At 38.0% G+C, this 17009-nt stretch overlaps 2 long non-coding RNA genes across 5 annotated transcripts in view; one reads left to right on the plus strand and one right to left on the minus strand.

The window, feature by feature from the left end:
- The window catches only part of LOC309646930, a 73179-nt gene extending 66603 nt beyond the window's left edge, over positions 1-6576 (minus strand). For both annotated transcript variants that reach the window (XR_014255665.1, XR_014255666.1), the window contains exons 1-2: positions 4259-6576; positions 2705-2775 (exon numbers count right to left, since the gene is read on the minus strand). This is a non-coding gene — a long non-coding RNA (uncharacterized lncRNA). The remainder of the gene's footprint in view (positions 1-2704; positions 2776-4258) is intronic.
- Positions 1-17009, plus strand: part of LOC309646931 — a 312876-nt gene that overhangs the window by 100514 nt on the left and 195353 nt on the right. The gene's annotated exons all lie outside the window — the stretch shown is intronic.

A 17009-nucleotide genomic window follows, 5' to 3' on the forward strand; every position in this document is an offset into this window, starting at 1 on the left:
TCTAGAATTGTCTCATTTGGTCTGATTCATTCGATTTTGGTAGTGTGTCCATCCCTGACTTATGTTTGAAGCCAGGGAGTGTAATGTACTGTTTCTCTAAGCCTAGATCACAAGATACACCCTGGCTGTGGGGCTGGTGTCAGCAATACAAGAGGAGGCATAAAGGCTGAGAGTACAGAGAGGTGGTTTTCTAAAGACCAAAGCAGAATACATCTAACACAGAAAATTAGGTGATTGTTGGAGCAAAACAAGGAAAAAAAATGTCCATTTGTTGGGATATAATTGAAAAAGTAATGATTGTGAGTTATTTTTCAGCACTCTAAAAACCAAAAGTATTGAATTACCCTCTGTGGCCTCTGGAATGGTGATTTGTAAGTGGTGACCATAAAATAATGGGACTGCCTTGTTAACAAACATAAAAGAATATATATATTCAAAAGAGAATAGCATTTCAAGGTCATTACCTTGGCGATTTATACACATAATGATAACAACTACCACTAATTGAATGTCTACACTTCCAGTCATGTTAAGAATGTAGCTAAACAACATTACTTTAAATGCTGCCCACCAAGTTCTTCTTAAAATCATCCTCTCTGGGCATAACAAGAATGTCCTTGGGAGTGAGAAGCAAAGGTAACACACTGATTTTCAAAAGAAATAAAACAAACTTTGGTGGTTGGGAGTAGGGAAGGAGATGTGAGGAAAACGTTGGGAGAGGGAGCAATGTTAGTAGGAAAGTTGGCTGGGAACAGGAAATAGCCCACAGCATTTCTAATATTTATTTTTAAATCTGTTAATACTCTGTCAGTGTCTACTAGGCATAAATGCCTTGGATGATTTGGAAAAATCAGAGGAAAAAGATTGTGCTCTGAGGTGGCACAGTTAGAAAAAAGAGGAAGATACAGGAGGCAGAATGTGAAAGAGATCAAAGATTTAGCAGAAACAAGAGTTTAGAAGGAGAGAGGACCATAGAGTTTAAGCCCCAGTGTGACTCAAAGCATCTTGGGGACTGGAGTTTCCAGAGATCACAGCATGAAAAGGAAAGGGTGATCTCAACTGACATTTGGATTAGAAATATATCATTGCTAATTTTCCCACCAATACCATACTGTATTAATATTCACATTCGTAAATGAGAAAACTTGGATTCTGAGAGATCAAGTGACTTACCATACATAGGTCCCACAGCTTATAAACTGGCACAGCTAGAATTTAATTCCAGGTTTGATTCTAATTTTCCTTAGATGCTGCACTACTTGCCCTTATTTCATCTTTGTTCACAACTTTTTTTGTGTGCTCACCATTTAGATTTGACTTGAGTTATTTGATATTTGTAACAAGGTATATAATTGACACTGAACTGAAACACTTACATTTGCATGGTCAGTACATTCTTTTCCTGAAGGAGGATAAATACAAAACGTCAACTAAAATCTAATGGTCAGGAGTAACATAAGCATCATGGCAGCCTAAGAAGTCCCCCATTTTTGTCTCTTCTCCTTCAACAACAAAAATTTGTCATCCATCCATGGACAAAAGTGCCTTTGAGGGAGCCAGGCACTGTGGATCCAGCACTATAGGCCAAGGAACCTGGGAGAAGTCTTATCTACCAGCACATCAGGAATAGGCAGACAGACTTTGGTCCCAGGTGTGGACACTGCAGTGGCCTGTGAGCCAACTCCAGCCTCTATTGGCCATGGTCTGGTAGCCCCTGGAGAACACTGATTTAGTCACTCACAGATGAGAGAGTCCTTGTGAAAGTCCAGGTTTCCATAGAAGAAGTTTCAGGACTCCATTAGAACAACAACAACAAAAAATACAAGTTAGGACACATTGGAGTGGGTAAGAGGAACAGTTTGACTTTATCTGTATCACCCCTCTCCCAAGGTGGCACAGCTTAGGGCCAAGAAAGATTGTCCTCAGCTCGAGTCTCTTGCAGCATGCTGCCAAAAGGTTCATTACTCTTCCACCCCATCCAGAGTACTGAATCGTGAGCTACATGACTGAGGGGCAAATAGAGGTGGGGAAAGCAGCATATAGAACTCTCAGAGGACGTTAAAGGGACACAGATACTAACTGTGTCATAGATTGCATGAAGAAGACTACTCATGAGCCGCTGGAAATGCCTCATCTGTGGATCGCCTGACTGGCCCATGGGCACCCCTAGTACACTGCCTCACCCACACACCCCCTTCTCCACCCTGTGGTCAGTCAGAGGAGTGCAAAGAAAAAAAGTGAAAAAGAGAGAAGAAAGTCATATAATCTGTGGTACACCATCAAAAAGACCAATTCACAAATTATCGGCATTCCGAAGGAGAGAAGAGGGAGAAGGGAGGCAGAGAGCTTATTTAAAGAAATAATGGCTTAGAATTCCCCACATCTGAGAAGAGATTTGGATATCCAAGTTAACGAAGCTCTTAAGTCACCAAAGTCAACTTAAAGAGATCTTCTTCAAGACACGTTGTAATAAAACTGACAAAAAAATCAAACACAGAGAGAATCTTAAAAGCAGCAAGAGAAAAAAAGCTTGTAACTTAGAACTCCTCTAAGGCTATCAGTGTGGATTTCTCAGCAGAAACCTTATAGGACAGGAGTGAGTGGAATGAAATATTCAAAGTGCTGAAAGAAAGAAAAAGTCAATCAAGACTACTTTACCCAGCAAAGCTATCCTTCAGAAACAAAGGAGAGATAAAAGACTTACACAGACAAAAGCCGAGGGAATCCATCTCCACGAGACCTGCCTTACAAAAATGTTGAACGGAGTCCTTCAAGCTGAAGTGAAGGGACACTAATTAGTAACATGAAAACATGAACCTATACAACACTGTGGTAAAGGTAGATACATAGGCAAATTCAGAATACCCTAATACTGTAATATGGTGGAGTGTTAACCATTTAACTTTATTATGAAGATGAAAAGACAAGAGTATTAAAAATAACTATAGCTACAATAATTTGTTAATGAATACACAATATAAAAAGCGGTAAATTATGACATCAAAAGCATAAAATTATGGGAGAGTGCAAAAGGGTAGAGGTTTTGTATGTGATTGTAGTTAAGTTGTTATCAGTGTAAAATAGACTATTATATCTGTAAGATGTTTTATATATGCCTCATTATAACCACAAGGCAAAAACCTACAGTAGATTCACAAAAGATAAAAGAGAAGGGAATCAAAGCATATCACCATGGAAAATCAATTCACAAAAGAAGTCAGCAAGGTAAAAAGAAAGGAGCAAGGAAACTACAAAACAGCCAGAAAACAATTAATAAGATGGCATTAGTAAGTCCTTACATATTAATAATTACTCTGGTTTTTTGGGGGTTTTTTTCGCCACGCTGCATGGCTTGCGGGATCTTAGTTCCCTGACCAGGGATAGAACCTGGGTCTTCAGCAGTGAAAGCGCAAGAGTCCTAACCACTGGACCGCCAGGGAACTCCCTTAATAATTACTGTTAATGTAAATGGATTTAATTCTCCAATCAAAAGACATAGAGAGGCTAGATGACTATAAAAGGATCCAACTATATACTGACTCCAAAAGACTCACTTCAGCTTTAAGGACACACATAAGCTCAAGGTGAAGGGATGGAAGAAGATAATACATGTAAGTAGAAACCAAAAGAGAGCAGGGGTAACTATACTTATAACAGGCAAAACAGACTTTAGGCCTGTTATAAATGGTAACAAGAGACAAAGAAGATCATTATATAATAATGAAGGGGTCAGTTTATCAGGAAGACATAACAATTGTAAGTATATATACACTCAACATTGGAGCACCTAAATATATTAAGCAAACGCTAACAGGTCTGAAAGCTACAATACTTTGATGAAATTGAAGAAGACACGAACAAGTGGAAAGATATCCAGTGTTAATAGATTAATAGAATTAATATTATTGAAATGGCCGTACTACACAAAGCCACCTATATGTTCAATTCAATCCTTTATCAAAATTCCAATGGCATTTTTCCACAGAAATAGAACAAACAATCCTAAAGCTTATATGGAACCAAAAAGGACATCAGATAACCAAAGCAATCCTGAAAAAGAAGAAGCTGGAAACATCACACTTCCTGGTTTTAAATTGTATTACTAAGCTATTTTAGTGACATATCTGGCAATTTTTTGATTATAATTGAAGAGACTGACATTAAGCTTTTGATTGACAAGGCATCCATTTCAAAGACGTTCATCTCGAATAAACACATGGCCATCCACACAACAAAGTAAATAAATGGCCAGGCTTACCTCATCCATGAAGTTTCCCTTTTAGAAAGCCCTGGGTGACCTAGATAACTGATTACTTGCCTCTCCCTTCCTGTACTTTACTTCTTGCTCTTATGTTTTAAATTCACCAATAAATAGCGAACGCACGAATAAAGGCAGAACCCCAGGTCTGTGCTTTCTCTCCTTCCCTCCAAATCCATGAGTTTGCGGTATGGCCCCAGGTGTGCCAGGTACCCTCCAGGATTGGTGAATAATAACCTTTGCTTTTTCCAAGTTGCCTGATGGTTGTTGCTGCAGTGTGTCTTACTCTTGTGGTTCTTATAATAAGAACCACAAGAGTGGTCCAGCCGCTACACTGTGGGGCTCACCACAAATAGCACGGGCCCAAGTGCCCTCAGGCATTCCTAGCAGATAAAGTTGCTGTTGATAGGCTGAGACTGACACAAAGCAGCTATAGTAGTCAAAACAGTACAGTCCTGGCATAAAAACAGACACATAGACCAATGGAATAGAATCAAGAGCCTGGGAATATTAGCCCTTACACATATAGTCAACCTGCATTTGACAAGGAAGCCAAGAGTAATCAGTGGGGATAGGATAGTCTCTTAAACAAATGGTGTTGGAAAAACTGGACAGCTTCATGGAAGAGAATCAGACTGGGCTACATTCTCACAGCATATACAAGATGACTACATTGACGTGACTAAAATCATATGTACAGATTTGTAAAACTCAGTCACATTACTTTAATACTTTAGACCTTTTTAGTAGGCTTTTTCATTTCTTTATGCACAGCATACTGTGTTCTATTTATGATGGTCTGCAGTAAAAATTGGATTAGTACTTCATTTTAAGATTTATTTATCATAAAATCCTCTTTTATCAAAATGTACCTTTGTATCAAATAGCACCTGTCTTATTTTAATGTAGTATTAAAAGGTATTGTAACTAAAAGGAAACCTTTTCTCAAATCCCTCGTATCATTTTTAAAACAAAGCCTTAAATGTAAGCCATTGACCCGCTCTTGTAAAAATTGCCTTGGGGAATCAGGGTACCTGATTCATAGAATTGACTATAATAGCTTCTCCAATGCCATTGTATCCTGTCAGGCTTACTCTTCTTCAGGGACTTCTCAGAATGCACATGACAGATTCAATTGTTTAAATACGTGCTTAGTGAATTTCTCAGATGCCTTTGTTGGATCAGAGATTGTGTGTACCCTGACATTAAATCCTGTGCAGCATGTTATCAGTCTCCCAAAGAATTTATCATGAAGCTACATAGTATTCAGAGTACTCATGGTCTTCTGTGCCAGTGGGTTCCCAAATCGGGGCATTGAAGAACAATGCTTTACAGAGTCTTTTTGCAGATTCACCTTGTATAGTAAAATAATTTCTTTTGATCTTTTTCAACTAAATTAAATGTACTAAATTTAAATTTCTTATTCTTTAACAAAAAGTCTTGAAGAGTTGGCTCCCAGCTCAATGATGCCATCAAGGACCCAAGGTTTTCTGTTCTTTTGATCTACTGTTCTTACCTATTGGTATAGGTCTAGGCGTCACAACCTTACACTCACATTCCAAGCAGTAAGGAAGAGACTGAGGTATAGTATTTTGTCCTTATGAAGCTTTGCCATGTTATTGAGGATTTTATTAGCTTCCCCAGAAACATTCCCTTAAAGCCCATTGGCCAGAAACTGGCTGGTTTAGACCAATCATAGAGCAGAGGAAGGGTGGTTCTTTTGTAAGAGTATAGACTCTCTCCTGCCTTTAGAACATGAAATCCGGGGCTCTACTAGGAACGAAGGTGATGATATTTGTTGAACAGACAATGGACGTTGTGTGCTTTACAGCTGATGTACGTGTGTGAGGAGGAGGTCAAGGGCAAAACAAGGCTGAAGGAAGATTTGTTGTTAAAGAGTACAGGTAACGTATATCGTAGAGGGATAATTTAGAGGCAGTGAGTGGGATTAGAGGGCTGTCTGGGAAAGCTTACGTTTCTAAGGGCAAAGTAATGTGTCTGTATTAGGCTGTGGTCGTTGGAATCAAGAAAAAGGGAGTCATCATTTCTTCCTGTCATTTTGAGGAAGAGATGATAGCACCTCATGAGGAAATCAATAAAAGGATTACGAAAAGGTGACCAAAGAGTGAAGGATATCTTCACAGTTCTAATCCAGGGAACTAGAAGACAAAGGCTGTCACTAGCAGCCAGTGGTAGTGGTAGTAGAGATGGGGAGCTGATTCACTGGGGGAAAGGAGTGAACCGAGGCTTAAACTCAGTTCAATACAGCATCATTCTTTGAGGACTTACCATGTGAAAGCACTGTTTCAGACAGATCCTCAGGATATGAAAAAAAGTGTAAATATAATATATATATATATATTATATGTATATATACTTTGCCCATTGGAGAAGGGATTGATGTTTAAGAAATCAATGCATGATGTTTAAGAAAAATTTTAGCACCCGATTGTGTGCTAAGAAGGGCAGGCTTTAGGTGGAGGCAATCTCTGACTATGTGGTCTCTTAATATAGTGGGATTTTAGGGGATCTGCAAAGGACTTTATAGAAAAGCAAAACAAAAGGTTTCTATTATTAAGGATATATTCCTTGGTGGAACATATCCTTTTATACCTGTTTTAAAATGAAAATACTCTGTAGAGGGGAGACTACTGAAATTTGAAATACCTAATAACTTGGTGTAACTTGGGAGTCAGGGAAGGAGAGGGAGAATTGGAAGGAGCTTGAACAGGAGGTAATGAGAATTTTCCAGCCTTGCTGAGGGCTGCCCTGTACTTGGGCCCCATTATGCCCTCTTGTGTCTCATTTATGTGCTTCAACTATCTAAATCCAGCAAATTCACCAAATAATTTGAGTTTTCCACTATATGATATGGATCCAGCTCAGGGAGAAGGTGTTTGGACAATTTAATAGGAAAAAAATCTTGATGAGAACAGGTATTTTTAAAGACAGAGGAAAAAAAATAAAACCCTGACATTGTAATCAGATTTAGCTAAATGAGACTGGAACCTCAGGAGAAAACTAGAGACAAGCCTGGGATAAAATCAGAAACAGCATTTTTTTTATTGGTGTGATAAATTTGGTAAACAGCTTCTCTGCATCATTGTGGAGAAAATCTACACTAAAAGAAATCTGTTTTGATTTTAGACATTTTTTAGAAGGTTGTTTAATTTAATTAATGAGAAATCATAGGTTAATTGCCTTCAGCTTTAATGTGAGGGCATTATGCATGCAGGCATATTTTATTTATATCTCGACTGTTTGATGTACACAATCAATTCAAAAAGGCATAATGAAGAGGTATTCTGTCCTGCGTGGAATAATAATTAGGGGCTCTAGTACAGAATATTTTTTATTAATTGTGCTGCTCAGTAAACATGTTTGACATAATACTGAGAAATGCATTTGTCAAATTTTACCAATATTTTTTCTCTAATCTTTTGCTTTCTCTAGATTTTTTCAGACTTTTTTTCCATACTGACCCTGTTTTCCTAAGCTAGGCATCCTCACCCTTCACCCCCAAGAAGCCCTAACAGTTTGATTTAGAGACTAAGGACCACCTGCTAAGTTTGTTGCGTTACAAAATTCAGGAAATCTTATTGGACATCTGGCTGCTGTTTCAACAAGGGTCACCTATGTCGTTAGGGAAATGGGAATCTGATCTTTTTCATACATAGGTAGAGACCACATCAGTCTATAATGCAGTAATATTAGTGGAATCTCTATGGTCTTTTGATTGCTGTATACTTTGCTAGACAATTTTACATGTGATGTCTAGATCCTTAGACAGTGTTGTTTTCTTTACTAAGGATTTGGGCATGATACCTGAAGGCTATTCTCCCTATGACATACAAACATGGATTACTCTTTGTCCAAGGTACAAACTATGTTTCCAGAATTTGTTAACCAAGTTTTACCTCATAACTATTTTTCCATGCTTAGGGCATCAGTCAATTTCACAGAACATTTTCCACAGTTTGGGGAAATGATTTGAACTCTTGAATGTTCTTTCAAACTCCTAGTGCATATTTATTGAAAAAAATTGTATTTACATCTTTTTTTTTTGTTGTTGGGGGGGGGGGCAATAAGCATGTCTAAAAGTTTCCAGAATGTTTTTCCTTGAATATCTGTATAACCAGGAGCAAATTTCAAGGGCTTGGGATATGCGGCCAAAAATTGGGCATGTTTTGGCTCCTCTTGTTGCTTTGGCACTTGCCTCTTCTGACAACCATTTTTCACTTTTTTACCAACCCCCAACTCCATCACCTCAGTCAAGTCTTTCCCTGTCCGTGATTTTTCCACATTTCTCTTCTCCACGCTTTCCAGAAGGGCATCTCAGCAGGAATAGTATGTCTTGGTTAAGCCAATTGCTTCTAATTGCCATATGATGCAGAACTTTCTTCTGAGCCACCAATGCCCAGGGATGATTCTTTGGTCTCAAGTAAGTCATACATGTGAGATTTATAGAGAACCATATTGTTCTAAAAATCAAATGCAAATTTTACAGCTCTTTCTCCTAATGTCCAGTTCAAATAGAGCTGAGGTGAAAGTGACTATAGTAATAACATTCAAATGTTGTCACCATCTGGTGCCTGTTTGGTGGCCTATGTTACATGAGCAGGTGGTCCTTGTGTATCTTTGAGTGGCCAGCTGTCCACGTCATACAAGCCACTGTCACATTAGTGTTAATTGGCATCTTGGTTGTAATGATCTGTGGAGAAGCCAAAGCTTGAATAGACCTCAGTATATTATTCCTCTTTGTCTTAAGAACTCTGGGTCAAGGCTGACAAACATTTCTCTCTCTGTCCTCTTTTCCTTATTTCCTATATGAAAGTCTAAAAGGTCCAGAATAAGTGATCTTATTCAATTTACAGAAAACCCAATGCACATATTCTTAGCCTATTTATTCTTAGCTGAGGTAAGAGATCCACAAAGAAATCTTCAAAGAAACTTCATGGAATTTAGAAAGGGTCTGTTGCCTGTTTTGATTGCTCTGGAGATGATTTATCAATCCCCAACTTTAAATATTAGGATTTTAGAAATAAAAGTAGCTCTTCCTTTTTAGGTGTAATTTTTGGGGGGAGTCTGATATATAGGTGGTGGCTCCCAAGAGAACCCAACTGGAAAAGAGAACCATAGAAAATCGCTGATGTTATGACCTACAGAGTGTCAGTTTCGTATGGTTCAACTTAGTACTTCTGCTTTTCAGTCTTCAAAGTTGCCAGGAAATACCTATTTCCTTAAGTGAAATATCGTCTATCATAAATTCTTGGCCACAGGACTGGTATTTAAAATAAGCTTACCCGGCCCGCCTTGAGTGATATCTCCAATGCATTAGGCTGGTCATAGGATACTATTAATACGTCTTCTAAAATGATCATGCCTTCTGAGCTCAAGTTACTTGAAAAGAATAAAGAGTTTTACTTGCATGAATTTTAGTTAGAATGATAGGCACTATTTAAAGTCATATACACACACAAATGTTGACTTTTAGAGTCAACTTACAGAAGCAAGCATGAATCTTTTTATCTTATTCCCATCATACAGAGACAAAGAAAACATACCCCAATAAGTTAAGTAATGTTCCAGATGCAGTGGGAAATTTTGTGTTTCATAGTCAATAAACTGGCTTCAAGTGTTTGCATCAGAATGACCGACAAGCAGCTCTTCACGTCTCATCTGTGTTCACTAAGCCTTATGTGGGTGCCCAGCCCTCATTTCTGCTTCCTTCAGATTTCTCTAAGTGCCACACAGTCCTTTGTGCCACATAATGTAGCTCTTGGTTCTTCACTGTTTGGAATATTTTTTTTGTTTCATATTAACATTTATGTTTCTGTAAAATCGCTTGGAGTGAGGTATTAGTATTTTAAGTATTTTGATTCCTCCAAGAATGTCATACTGTGCCAGATAAATAGGAGGAACCTATAAATGCTAAACATTTAGTAAATATTCACTAAGCAAATAGAAAAGATAGGACAGTGAGCTCTGTAAACAAATTTTCGAGGTCAGATTTTACAAATTAAAATGAATAAAATAAGCCATTTGCACATCAAAAGTCTTCAAGATATTGATCTCTGTATAAAAAGGCTAGGATTTGGAATAAATTGAACCAGTATAAGAAAAGTAAAAGTTAGACTGTCTGTCTTCTATGCATTCCATTAATTCTGAGGATTTCATACTTCTGAATCAGAACTAACTACATTAACAAATTATGTATGCTGAGTTAGTCATATTACTCAAGTCCTGTTCTTCTTCCTCTGCAGAATATTTGTCACACAGATATTTAAATGGAATCAGAGCTGTACATAATCATGACACAATACTTTGTCAAAAAGAGAAAAAAGTTAATCAAGTTGGTGAATCATCATAGCTCTCCTCCCCTGCCCCATCTTACAGGCTCAGAAGAAGCAGACTCTGAAAAAATTGGTCATTATTAAGGAAGCAGAATCAGAGCACCTTAGTAAAATATAGTAAAATGTTAGTCATTTGTCCATGTATAATATTTTACTCCTTTGACAATTAAGCACTCTTTATTATAAAAAAAAAGTTCTATTTAGTGTCTGTCAAATAATTCTGGAAAGAAAAATAAAGTACAGTATTTCAGTATGAAACAGAATAAATCACAACTGGCATGAGTTAAATAACTAAATTAAAATCAAGTTCCAAATTGTCTTATCTGAATCATCAAGTTAGGGATCTTCTCAAAAAGGCATATTGCTATCCTGGAGGCAGGAAAAAAAAAAAAGAGCATAGAATATAGTATTTTGACTTTTTCTATTAGTCCTTTTCCTCAAAAAAGTCCTTGGTAGGCTGAAGAGTGTCTCATTGTAGTTGCTGGAAAAATCTCTTGGCCAGAAGCTTTTCCTTTAGTCAGAAGACCTGCTAAGATGGTGGGGAAACAACCCAGGACAACAAGAGGGGAAGTTTAGGAAGAGAATTGTGTTACAAGCCTAGACTGGTACAGATTGCCGCAGAAGATGGCAGGCTCTGGGAAGGAAGAGACGGTGGACAAATATGACATGGTATTACAGAGGAAAAATGAAAATATTAGGAAAAAATCATGAGGTCTTAAAATTATGAAAAAGTTAAATAATGGGAGGAAATAAGAAACCAGTTAGGACCACTAGGAAAAATGAAAAGCTGCTCAAGAAATAAAATATAATTATATTATGCTGTTGGCTCTACAGCAAATGATAATTTTATTCATAATTAAGTAAACACTGCATTAAATTTCAATGTGTAGGATAACCCTTTCAGGGTAAAATATGGACTACATATTTATGATTGAAAACGGAACGTAAATATGATCACCTTGGAGACGTAAAACGTAGATGCCAGTGTTTGGAAGACCAGAGATGGAGAGACAGCTAAAAGGAAGGATGGAGGCAGGAATATTTTCATAAGACAGAGGGAGGAGTCAAGAGACACTGTATCAGTCGATAGAGTACAAAATAAAGACGGAAACATATTACTTACAGTTATGAACGTAACAGCTGGAAAGCATAAAAAAATAGTGATATAACCATTTTAAGGTGATGATGGGAGGAGGTGGGGAGTGATGGAAGGTGAGCCGAATCCTAATTCATCATAGCAGGGAGTGAGGATTAACGCGTACAGTTCCTGAATTTATAAATAGGTGTGGAAACACACTATTTGTCAGCATGGATGTAATCATAGGAAGAAAATATTAAAAATGGTTTCCCCTGTGGATCCATCCTAGATGGATAGGTGGTGGATAGGGTACCATTTCTTTTCATTATATCTTTCTTTATAAAGTGATTTAAAATTTATATAATATTTATATAACTCTAACGAGTGTCTTTCAAAAGGCTATTGGAAAAATACAAAACTCTCATTCACAACCATTGTACACTTATTTCCTTCTGTGTGTAGATTGAAGGTATTCCAAATCGGTCAGGGTCAGTTCAGCACCATGTCTTTCCTGGAAAAGCTTTCTGTAGGTTTAGACCTGCATGAATTCTCCTTTCTTTCCATTCAACTTCAAGAGGTCATCAGTTTCAGGAGGGGCACTTTAAAAAATTATTCAATAATAAATATTTTATTTATATGACTCAAATTCAAGAGGCATAAAAGGAAATATAATAAAGTTCACATACTATTCATGTTTCCCACGTACTCAGTGTTAAACCTGTTATTCTTCCGGAGCCTTTCAGAGTTATTTTACTCACATCAGAGCGAATAAACATACAGGCGTGCATATACATATAAATTTCTGAAAACCTATTGGATTACAAATTTTTAGATAACTTGAGCTTATAATCTATTATTTTAAAAGGAAAAAATAATATATTCCCAGGCAATTAGAAACCTCAATTTATTTCTCCAATTGTTATATATTAATTGAGCAAGGATGTCTGCGTCATAAAACACCAAGCACTTAAATGTTTAACACTTACTGAGCTCATTATTGAGTATGTTTACTTGCAGTACACAATAACAAAGTTTGCTACTCGAAATATGGTCCAAGGACCAGCAGCACTGACGTCACCTGAGAGCTTGTTAGCTTTGTCGAATCTCAGACCCAGACCCAAACCTAGTCAATCAGAACCTGCATTTTGCTGAGATCTCCTCTCTCCATCTGCTTTATCACTTCAAACTTTTCTTCTTATGTGTGGACACTTCTATATCTCTTTGGCTCACCTATTTTCTCCTTCTCTACTTTTAGGAGATATTTTTTTACTTCAGGTGGGGGAAGATAATGACAATAAAGCAGAACTTGATTAGACGGCATCAGCCGAGACTCCGTTCTATCTGGAGTACACCTGAGACATGACTGCCGCTCGCTCTGATCTTGCCTGGAATCGTGCATAATGTTTGTGGGGGCTTGCGTATGGATTCATTATAGCAGCTTTTCAATTTAGATAGGGAATGTTGAATAAAACAGTTTGGCAGTTGTTATAGTGACTCTTCAGAGACTGAAAGATCAGATAGCAAGGAAAAGCAGTGCACCCCTCCCTCTGCTTTAAAAAAAATCAAGTAGTACAACAGTATACAGACTGTGCTGCGTTTTTATTTGTTTCCTTAGATGTCATTACATGTTGGTACATAAAGAAACTTCACTGATCTTCTTTTATGGCAGCCAGGTACTCCATGGTGTGGTTAAGCCATAATTTAATAAAACAGACCCTTTTTTTGATGGACATTTGGGTTAATTTCAATATTTTACTATTACAAACAATGTTGCAGTAACAGTTTTATACATATATCTTGTCATATGCCTGAAAGTGTGCCTATAGAAGAGAAGAGAGTGGCTAGGCCACATGACATCGACTGCTGTTGCTAACTTGTTCTCCACAGATATTTAATTTACACTCCACTTGAGAGAGCAAAGTGGTTCCCCATGCCTTGTTCAGTAACAGTGTCATCAAACTTTGGGATTTTTACCATTCTTGACTATGAAAAGATATTTCAGTGTAGTTTTAATTTACTTTTTTGTTATTATGAAAAATAGAAATAATATGTTCATATGTTTATGAGCCATTTGCTATTCTTATCCTGTGAATTATTTATTCTAATCTTTTGCTCATTTTTCTACTGGGTTGTTGGGCTTTTTCTTATTGATTTGTTGGAATCCTTTACATTAGAAAGACCAAATTTTTAAAAGTCATATACGTTAAACTTTTTTTTCCAGTATATCTTTTGACTTTCTTATGGTCTATCTATCTCTCTCAACAGTTTTTATAACAACATTTAAAATATGTTATAATGCTGAATTAACCAATCTTTTCTTTCATAGTTTCTAGCTATTCCCATTCTGAAATGGTAAAAGAATTCTCACATAGTTTCTTGCTTGTTCCTTTGTGGTTTTATTTATTTATTTTTTAGTTTGGGATCCATCGACTGCAGCCTGTTTCAATGTGAGGTGTGGACCTAACTTAACTTTTTCCCCTCAGAGCCTCTCAGTTATCCCAATTCTAGTTCTTGAATGAATGAAGAACTTTTCAATAATACAGATTCCCAAACGCCACACTCAGATATTGTTATTATATAGTAAATTTTGGTGGGACACCAAAAGAAAGTCCCAGCTCATTTGGATGTGCAGCCATATTTGTAAATCATAGCAAGAAGGCTCAGTCTGGAGGTGAAGGTGAGGGAATTTTGTTTTTCTTAATGAATGTTTTCCATATGGTTGGCTGGAAGCCTACTCCTTATTTGGAAGAAGCAGCTGTTTTCCAGAAGTGGCTTTGTGATATATTTGCCTGAATATGTTTCTATTGATAAGACACAATATCAGGAAATTTATATACTGACCAGTCTCCTCTCAGGTGATTCTTTGGGCTTCATATGGGTGATATGGGTAGCTTTATTTTTTCATCTAAATTATTTAAGCATATTATATTGCGAGTTGAATAGTATTTTTGTCCTTTGAAAACAGAAGTGCCCTACTTTTAGGGAGGAACCTAGCTTACTGGACTCCTCTTTCCTAGTCAGTTGGAAAAGGTTTAGATCTATGAGATCATACCTGAGTTCAACTCTGCATACATTAAATGAGTAGCCCCTGTGGCATCTGAATTATCTTGTTCTGTCCCTTAGTCTCACTGGCAACAAGAGGAAGTTCAGGTATTGCCCGAGTTAGGACCAGTTGCTGGGTGTATGGAGTAGGAGGTCTGAGAATGTCCTGAAGACTCACTAACACATGGGCAGCTTTGCAACGAGGTGCTAACCTTCATCCTTGGACACTTCATCTTTAGACTGGGTAGCACAGTAAACTGATGTTGATGGAAAGTAGGGATTTCTGTACTTGCTTTCTAGCAGGAGTTCTAGCTGAGTATTAACACCGTCAGTTAGCATCAGGTTAATTCTGAACGCAGCTGAATATGCCTGGGAAGCATTCAAAGCTACTGATGCTTGGACTGCATCTATGGCCTCACACCGCTCAAACTCAGACATCTGATCTCAAGCCCACGGTTCCTCCTTTCCTCTGTATTCTAAGCTCCTTTAGAAGAGCAGAATGGGACAAAAGCAAGTGTGGGTATGAGGAGGATGAGGAAAAAGGTCTGGTTGTTGGAAACCAAAGTAGTTCCAGAGACTCGGGGTTCCAAGAGGTGGCAGAAGGATGCTAAATGGGGCAGGGAAAGAATGCTGGAGATAAACCTCAGATTTAAGTACTTTTTCCCTCTATCTAGAAGGGCAAGTAGAACATGCTACATCATATGTGATGGAGATAATTGCTCCTTCACTGGGGGACAAAGCATAGGACATATTTCAGAGGAAAGTGCTGCTATTCTCTGTGCTTTTTTTCCTTTAAATGGTGTGCTTCCTCACGGCCTTGATCTTTCTCCACATATAGCTCTATAAATACTGAGAAGCTTTTTAATGCCATAGTTCCAAGGACTTGTTTAGGTTTTCTGCAGGACCCGATGCCTCTCATTTTCTTAAAGAAAAATAATGAAATCTTGCTAATTCATAATTCACAGGCTAGAATATTTGCTAAGATTTCAGATGCTATAAACATGGGCTTATCTTGGCTTTCCAGCTTATATGTATAAGGAAGTCTCCAAAGCGTTTTGCAAACAGTACTTGGGCCTAAGAAACAGTTTAAATCGTGTCATTCATGGCAGGTCATTGCCTTGTCCTGAGGATAAACCTGATGTGTGCTGAGTAAACAGTTGTATCACGCGATTTTTAAGCCTTTGAGACTGAAGTGCTTTCTGATTTTAAAAGTTGGCTACTCTTTAGACCTGCATTTCATTACAGACCCACTCTGAGAAGCATAATCAGAGTTGAGGTTGATGTAGAACGTCTGGACTAAGCTCTTAGCCCCACTTGGTGCGGAGCTGGGGAAGCTGTTGCTGAGATCTCGGGCAGGTTCCTTAGACCGTGTTTCAGTCAGGGAGCAACTGACTTTGAACTGGGATATGGCTGGACGGGTCTCTCTCCCCGTCATCTCCTTTACATGGTACAGCAGAGCCACCCCCCAGTTCCTTCCCTCCTGTATCTGTTCCCTCGGGTGTCAGAGGCAGTACCATGGGGCCTTGGCAGTGCCCATCTACCACAGCCGGTGTGTGTGGGGTTTTTCTTCTTGCTGTCCTGTTACCAGTTCCGTACCATTAGTCTACCATAACAATGGAGGGACCCTACCAGCCTTCTGAAATGCTGGAAACGGATGGGTCGCACCATCAGGGACGGATCAAAACTGCATGGGGCTGGCATTTTCCACTTTGCTCCAAGGCTAATGCCATTTATGGAGCTGGCAAAATGCAGCCACTTAACAGAATCATGTGTTAAATAATAGAGTAACAAACATGAGAGGAAATCCATTTGGAAAAGAAAACAGAGTCACATGGGAGATAATGTTTATGATTCCTCTTTTATAATCTCCTCTCCTATTCATTTGATCCCTTTTTGCAGTTAGTATATACATTTCCTCCATTCGCTTATGAAATATGAGGGCAAGGATTTCCTTTTTTTTTTCCCCTTGTAATTTTATTTTATTTTTTAACATCTTTATTGGAGTGTAATTGCTTTACAATGGTGTGTTAGTTTCTGCTTTATAACAAAGTGAATCAGTTATACATATACATATAGGATTTCCTTTTTAATTTTTGTATCTCCATCCCCTAACATGCAGCCCGACAGACAAAAAGTTCAAGAATAAGTGAAAGGCTGGGCTGGCACTTCTATGTTTTGAATTCTGAAGGCTGAATGTCAGACATGGCCATTAGTTAGAAGCTCCTTCACACTCCCTGTCGGACAGCTGAGAAAGTGCACAAAGGGTCCAGCCTAGAGA

The sequence above is a fragment of the Balaenoptera physalus genome (genome assembly GCF_965194825.1).
Source record: "Balaenoptera physalus genome assembly, chromosome: 17".
NCBI classification, from domain to species: Eukaryota; Metazoa; Chordata; class Mammalia; order Artiodactyla; family Balaenopteridae; genus Balaenoptera; species Balaenoptera physalus.